Genomic DNA, 8,749 nt, shown 5'->3' on the forward strand with positions numbered 1-8,749 from the left:
AGCGGTATAAAACGCGAATTTACCGAACAAATCTTAAGCAAACAGCGAACGATGGTTGCACCAGCACACAACCACGCAGAAAACTTCGAAAACCTCCAAGAACTCACGCTGTGGATGGGAGCAAGTTTTACAAGGCCCCACGGTGGGCGCCTGATGATCCTGCCTGTTGACCAGAACGCTGGAAACTGCCTCGTCAAAGGATCGACGTGTGCACTGCTTCAAACCTCCGTTCCTCTACGAGATCCACCTCAAGAACCTGCAAAAGAAACAGAGCGGTGCCGCTGCGGCCGATCGCACTCCAACGCCCAAGTCAGTGACCGAACCACCAAATACTAAGAGAACAAGAACCCTGCAAATCCTCTCTCACAGTAAGCTATATAACTCGCAAACGTAAAGAGTATATTCTGAACGTGCGTACCTCAGAAAGTTCGTTGAGAACTCTTATATACCTGGTTACTTTCTCTCTCCTGGCAGTTACAGACTTGGACACGTGGCTCGCATCCAACTGTACACGTGCCATCATCTAGAGCCTCCTTGACTTGGGCGCTGCTTCTACTCTCGTTTTGCTAAGTTACCTATGCATGGTACTGCCCAGTACATAGCCAACTTGGGAGTGCGATCTCTACTGGAACTGGCGAGTTAGGGTGCCTTCGTACACCTTCCCTGTGGTCTCGCCGGCCGCCTTCATAATCTGCACCACCTTCATTTCTGGCGATGTGCTTTCTCTGGCGATCTCCAATCTCAAGGTCGCCTGAATTTACATCTGGCGACTTCATCTTTAACCTGGTGATCGCCGATTCTGGTATGCTAGAGGTCGGAACACATCAACTTAATAACTGGCGACTTCACAAGCCCCCCCGACTTCCTTCCTTTCTGCCAACTTGGCGCCTTGTCAACACACCTATACTGTAGCTTGACGCCACGTCATCACTTCCGACTACCAGGGCGGTACACATGTATATAATAATATACTTCATCCAATTCAATCATTTCTTTTGTTATTTTTAATTATCTTTTCCACATAAACTTACTAAAAAACCTAGGCTGACCTCGTAACGAACTTTTGGGCCCATACTCGGCCTAGGCCGAGCTTATACAACCGAATTGGCTATACCTAAGTGTTTGGGCATAGATCCCGAGCATTATTGGCTAGTACACAAGTCCCCAGGCTCGAGCCGAACTTGACAAGGCGAAAAGGCTATCCAGTGTTGGCGGCTCACATGACATTTTCTCAAAAGGTAGGTAGGGCACATTCTTCGAAGCTTTCTCTGATAGGACCTCTTATCACTTTAAATCTAGGGCGTACACGTGGCTTTTGCATCAACAGTGGAGAAATCCTACCGTTTCAATTCTCCATTTTTCAAAACACCCCTTCTTGTTATCACTCCCTTCACTTTCACTCTCTTGTTCTGCTTCAAAACTTTCTTCTAAAGCTCCCTCATTTCATCTTCGCGCCACTGCGCGCCACCAACCTTTCACCGTCTCTTCCAAATCCGTATGTCTCTTCCTCTTAACTCTATCGATGGTTACCATTCATTCTTTTGATTGCATTTCTAGAAATATATCTTAGCTTTTACCGATTCGCTTCATTTTTCTCTATCCAGAATTGCATTCGTATTCTACTTGTGACTGTGCTTTAGCTGCTTTTCGATGATGGATTATAGTTTTGCCTACCCTTGGGCTAAGAAAGAGCTCTTGAAAGAGGTTTCTTATCACACCACTTGTTTACGTATCAAGGAGTTTGAGAGAAAATGGATATGCTCTGAGTAAAAAACATGAGGGGTTTCTTAAAAGAGTAGAGTGTATGGAAGGGGAACCATTTTTTTGTTATGAGTCGTCGAACCCTGATGGTCCATTTATCTTCTTTTACACCATTTTCTTCAAAATGGTCTTATTTCGTCTCCCTTTATCTATTTTCGAGAAGGAGCTATTAACCGAACTCAATGTAGCTCCTGCCCAGCTACATCCAAATAGCTGGGCATTTATCCGAACTTTCATAATCTTGTGCTCACAGCTTGGCATCTCACCAACTGTGAAACTCTTCTTATATTTCTTTGAGGCCAAACACTCGGGCCACTAACTGTGGGAATCCCTAAGCGGTGCCCCTGGTAGAGGTTTGCTCACCCTCTTCCAGTTGTCATATAAAAACTTTAAGGGCCAATTTCCGAAAATCCGAGCTTCAACCGATCAAGACGCGCAGACCACTTTAGGGCTCGTCTTCAAGAGGAAGAGGAACGCGACCACTCCCTCTATCGAGTATTCACACTCAGACGAACGAGAACCTCACCAAGAGGTTATCACCATTCAGGAGTGTGAAGCTGAGAGCTCAAGGGGGGAAAGACTGTGGGACCCCGACTTCGATGTCTCGTCTCACGGAACAACCGATTGTTTATACTTAGATGTTTTGAGAAAAAGATTGAAAACTGTTTTTAAAATGGTTGAACTGTTAAGAACCAAAACAACCGATTGATTCGAAGAAACAACCGATTGTTTGTTTTGGGACCATAACAGAAATGTTGTTTTATATTTGACTGAGCTTTAAATGATTTAACTGCTTACGCTCCAGTCATTAAATGCTTTGACCAATTTTTTTAATGCAATTTAAGAGTTTGTTAAGATTTGATAACAAACTACATCTTTGAATATATTCAGAAAAACAGATTTGTAAAACAAGAATTTTGAATAGAGTTTTCTAAGTTTTTCAAAGAGTTGAGATTGCTGAAAGTTTGTGATTGATCAAAGTTTGTGGAATAGGATTCTACTTGTATTGATTTCAGATTATCTTCTGTAACAAGTGTAATCCTTGTACACTGTGAAACAAGTATTCGTTTCTGTGTTTGCTGAGATTGGTTGTGTGTTCTTGAGGGGATCAAGATCAGCAATCTTGGTGTTGGTGTGTTGGCCAAGAAGAGTGTGTGTCTTTAGGTGATGTGATTCCAATAGCCACATAGAACAAGATTCTTGACACTTTGAGGAATCACCTTGAGCTGGAAAATATAGAGGCACTTTCTTAGAAGTTGGATCATGGTTCTAAAATCAAGAACTCACCAATAACAAGTACCAAATCCCAAACTCATTTGGATGAACCAAATATTGTCAAATTGAATCAACAAAGGAGAATGAAAAGAAGAGACCGAACAGAATTGAATTAAAAACAAAAGTACCGAACAGAATTAAGAAGCAAACAGAAAATAGGTGCTGGAAAATTAAAGGAACCAAAACAAAAACAACTCAAAACTCAAGGCTACATGAACAAATTGAAGAAGAAGAAAGGAAGGAGAAGAGAATGCTCATGAAGATGGAGGAATGGTTGGATGATCACGCCACTAGAAGAATGGATGCTCCTAGATGAGTGTGCAAGCCGCCACTTGAGGAAACCATGGTCCTTCAAGATAAGACTAGAGTAGAAGCTCAAAAGCTCTCCAAATGCTCACTCCAATTTTGAGTATAGTTTCTTTAGATAAAATTCAAATCTGAATTTTACAAAGGAAGCACCTCTATTTATAGCCTAAGGTGCTGAAAAATAGGTGGGAAATTTCAAATAAACTCATTTGAAATTCCCACCAAAAACAAGTCACATGGGAGGTGTGACCTTTTTCTACTATGACACCTCCCAAAAACTACACATACACCACTCTCCTAAGTCACATGGACAATGTGACTTTATTTTACATTTTCACACACCTTTATTTAATAACCACACCTCCTAAAACTATACAAGAGTATTTCAAAGCTTGGCCTTGCCCCTCATGGGATGGACTTGGGCTCTTTGGGCTTTGGCCTTCTTGGGCTTGGGCTTGGGCTTTGGGCTTGGGCCTCATCTTTATTTTATGTCTTCTTTTAATTTTGAGAAGACTAGAAGGAAGAACTTCAAATGTGAGGGTGGATGTCCTCTTCCTCCATTAATAAAAACCTCCTTTATTTGATTCTCATCATACTCCTCGAGTTGGAGAGAATTCGTCCACGAATTCTGAATCCCTGCATATAACAAAGTCAGTTTAGTTTTACAATTAAAAGTGGAAGAAAAATGTAAACATGACTTAGCATTTGTAAATAATGGGATTTCAGAAAAGGAGGTTCTATAAATCGACCAAGTTGGAAAAATTTGTTTGGGAATGATGTGATGTTTTGGAAAAAGACCTCTTAAATGGTGACAACCATTAGGAGGTATGAACAAATCATCCCTAACATTTTTTAACCAAGATGGTGGTGAAATAGGAACCTTGGGTAATGAAAAAGATAAGGAAGGAAAACACCTTGGAGGTGAAAGGATAAGACCCATGTCAACTTGGCCTTCTTTTTCTTTTTCTTGTTTACTTGTGGTAGGTGGGTGAGTTAGGTCTTGTTTTACCTTGTTGATCTTTAAGATTTGCTTTTGTGGACAATGAAGAGCTATGTGCCCAAAACCTAAACATTTAAAACATTTCATATTTGAAGTTTTGGTAGGTGACTTAGGAGTAGAAAGATTTGTAGTAGAAACTTTGTTTGGAAACATGGTTTGTTTGGAAAAATTGGAAGGAGAAATTTTGTTTGCATCCTTCCTAGAAGAGTTGTAGAAATCATCATCATGAGTATTTTTGAAAGTTTTGTTCAAAAGATATGATTCTACCTTGATGGCTTTGCGAAACACGCTCTTTAAAGAAGAATATTCTTTTAATTCTACAAAATCTCTAATATCTCTTTTCAAACCACGTACAAACCATTTAATCTTTGACTCTTCATTAGCATGCATATTCATTTTAGTCAAAGTTGTTTCAAAATCTTTAAAGTATTCATCTACCATCCTATGTCCTTGAGGAAGCCTTTGGAACTTCAACAAGTGTTCCTTCCTAGAAGGAGGAACAAACCTCGCGCGCATACACTCTTTCAAAGCATTCCAAGAAACCACGGGAGGTTTCTTGCGATATATAATGTCCATTACAATTTTATGCCACCATTCTTTGGCATAGCCCAAAAAGGATAAAGAAACTAATCTAAGTTTTTGGTCATCTTGGACCTTATACACATGAAAATAATGGTCAACCTTAGTCTCCCATTCTAAATACACATTAGGATCACTATCACCATTAAAACTAGGGACTTTTTTACAAGCAATGTTGAACACTTGGTGATATCTTTGGTCACGGTTATAGCTCTCTTCATGAGAATGATGGTGATGCCTCCTTCTTCTATGTTCTTCTTCACCAAGGACTGAAGCTTTGGAAGGAGAATGCTGTTTGTAAGATGCACCACTTGAATAGCCAGCCATTTTGCAAATAAAAAAACAGCAAACACACAAAAACAGCAAACAAGTTAAGAAACAAAATTAGCGAAAACAGTGAGCTTGGCAATGAAACTGCCGAAGTGAAATGAGGCTGAAAAAAGAGATCACTCTCAAAGAAATAATGTTCTTGCACCAATCTGATCTTGAGGCCTTGGAATCCTCAAATGAAATATGTCAAAGCAAGCACACCAATCTTAAGAGCAAACCACCACAAAACCAAAGAAACAATAAAGACAAACAAGAAAAGGTATAAGCAAGGAAAGGTAATTGCAAAAGGAATACTATATGTAAGACAAACTCAAAGAGTAAGAATGAAAGACAATCAAGAAAATAAAGAACTCAATGAGAAAAGTAGGCACACAAAAGATTACCTAAGGAAAAGCACTAGAGTAGATGAAGAAAACAAAAAAAAATTTAGCTACTGGAATTTTTTTTTTTTTATGCAAACTGTGTTTGATATTCACTGATTTAACTGGAACGTTGTAGAGCGAACTGGATTATGAAATTTTTACCACAGAAACTTCAAGATGTTAACTCAAAAATGGCACTGGAATCAATTAAAAACAGTAAGCCAATTGAGAGAAATAAATTTTTTAAAATCACTGCCAGATTACCGTATTTTTTTCGGCAGGAATGTACACTTTTTTTATTTTATTTATCATTTTTTGTGTACTTCATATTTTTGAATGATTCTTTTTTCTATTCTTTTCTAACACTTTGAATATCTCAAATCCAGAATTTCAGAATTTTACAGTACGTAAATCAGTTGCAATAAGGAAAAACAGTAAGCACTCTTTTCAGAAACAGAGGAATCCTAATAGGAATAAAAAAACAGAATGATGAACTATCAAAGACATAATAGAAAATGATGTATTGGAACTTGTATAGGTCTAGAATACAAGTATGAACTCAATGCTAAAAAGAAAATGCTCAAAGGATCAACATCAATTCAGAAAATTATATGACACCAAAGCAAGAAACAATCAAAACAAAAAAAGTACTACTAGAAGTAATGACATATATGGAATAACATGACTAAGACACAACTTGACATGATTCAAAAATTAAAAGACACAACACAAATTGTAACAAATGAAAGGAAGCTTAAGGTAAACTCTAGGAAGGATAATGCCATTCCAAAAGAGCAACCATACTCATAAGAATTATGAGTGCCATAAACCTTTCCACAAACACTTGGAGCAAAAGAAAAACAGCAAGAAAACTCAATTAAAATTCTAAAACAGAAACTTAAATTGCAAGAAATTAAAGAGCTCTTGAAATAAAAGTGCACACAACTCAACAATTAAACAAGAATGAACCTAAGACTCATGATACCACATGATGTGATTCCAATAGCCACATAGAACAAGATTCTTGACACTTTGAGGAATCACCTTGAGCTGGAAAATATAGAGGCACTTTCTTAGAAGTTGGATCATGGTTCTAAAATCAAGAACTCACCAATAACAAGTACCAAATCCCAAACTCATTTGGATGAACCAAATATTGTCAAATTGAATCAACAAAGGAGAATGAAAAGAAGAGACCGAACAGAATTGAATTAAAAACAAAAGTACCGAACAGAATTAAGAAGCAAACAGAAAATAGGTGCTGGAAAATTAAAGGAACCAAAACAAAAACAACTCAAAACTCAAGGCTACATGAACAAATTGAAGAAGAAGAAAGGAAGGAGAAGAGAATGCTCATGAAGATGGAGGAATGGTTGGATGATCACGCCACTAGAAGAATGGATGCTCCTAGATGAGTGTGCAAGCCGCCACTTGAGGAAACCATGGTCCTTCAAGATAAGACTAGAGTAGAAGCTCAAAAGCTCTCCAAATGCTCACTCCAATTTTGAGTATAGTTTCTTTAGATAAAATTCAAATCTGAATTTTACAAAGGAAGCACCTCTATTTATAGCCTAAGGTGCTGAAAAATAGGTGGGAAATTTCAAATAAACTCATTTGAAATTCCCACCAAAAACAAGTCACATGGGAGGTGTGACCTTTTTCTACTATGACACCTCCCAAAAACTACACATACACCACTCTCCTAAGTCACATGGACAATGTGACTTTATTTTACATTTTCACACACCTTTATTTAATAACCACACCTCCTAAAACTATACAAGAGTATTTCAAAGCTTGGCCTTGCCCCTCATGGGATGGACTTGGGCTCTTTGGGCTTTGGCCTTCTTGGGCTTGGGCTTGGGCTTTGGGCTTGGGCCTCATCTTTATTTTATGTCTTCTTTTAATTTTGAGAAGACTAGAAGGAAGAACTTCAAATGTGAGGGTGGATGTCCTCTTCCTCCATTAATAAAAACCTCCTTTATTTGATTCTCATCATTAGGTGTTCAAGGTCATTCTCTTGGTTGTTGTGTAAGTGATCAAGTTGTGATTGCTTAGTGGATTTCCTTGGGTTTCTGAGAAGACTGGATGTAGCACTGGATTTGGAGTGAACCAGTATAAACATCTGTGTGCAATCTCTCTATCCCTAACTCTTTAAATTCAGTTTTGATATTTGTTAAACTGGTATAAACAACCGATTGTTTCGTTAAAACAACCGATTGTTTTTACTAGTATTTTGCCTTTTGCTTTATGTTTTGAAAACTGATTTCTTAATCAAGGTTTTCTTGAAGTATTTTCATTCTAGGCTTAAAAGTTAACGAAAATCCCTCTTAAACAATTCACCCCCCCCTCTCGTTTAAGGCCATAATTCTAACAACCTTGAAGCTTCTAGGCCAAGCGTTTTCCTTAACTTGCCTAGTCGACGTCAAGGCACAAATCAAAAGGTGTTCGAAGATCAAAAGACTAAGGACATTATGGAGCTTCACAAAAACATGGAACGTCTCCAAGTAGAGGTTAACCGACAGAGTGACCTGTACCAAGAAGCTGAGTGACTCCATCAAGAAGCTGAGTGACTCCATCAAGAAGCTGAGTGACTCCATCAAGAAGCTGAGTGACTCCATCAACAAGTCGAGTGTAACCGAATGGAGAAGACTCAAGAGGCCCTAAGCATATCCCAAGAGAGGAGCAAGCTCTTGGGTGAGATTGAAAGCTTAATGAAAGAGATGGCTCTCAAGGAAGAAAACTCTACCAAAATCATTGACTCTCTCAAAGAAGAGGCCACTGATAAGTGCCTAATTTCAGTAATATTTCATATTAAAATATAGGCACTTATGAGGATTTATTTTTAATTTACATATAAAATAATTTCTAATTTATGAATTTATACCTTTTTACATTTTTTATGATCTTTATTTGAATAAGAGCATTTTATTCCTATATTTGGTTTTAATTGTAGGTTTCTAGGAAAGATTGGAAAATTGGATTAAAGAATAATGATTTGAGCTAAAAAGAGTAAGCAGAAAGGTCCCAAAATAGAGAAAAGCGCCGAAAAAGTCAATTTCGCAACAGGAGTATCTCGCTTAAGCGAGAATGCATCACACAGATTGGGCCTTTTTATGTTTTATCACTTAGCCCA

This window comes from Phaseolus vulgaris, chromosome 5, assembly GCF_051622355.1.
Source record: "Phaseolus vulgaris cultivar YP4 chromosome 5, ASM5162235v1, whole genome shotgun sequence".
Lineage (NCBI taxonomy): Eukaryota > Viridiplantae > Streptophyta > Magnoliopsida > Fabales > Fabaceae > Phaseolus > Phaseolus vulgaris.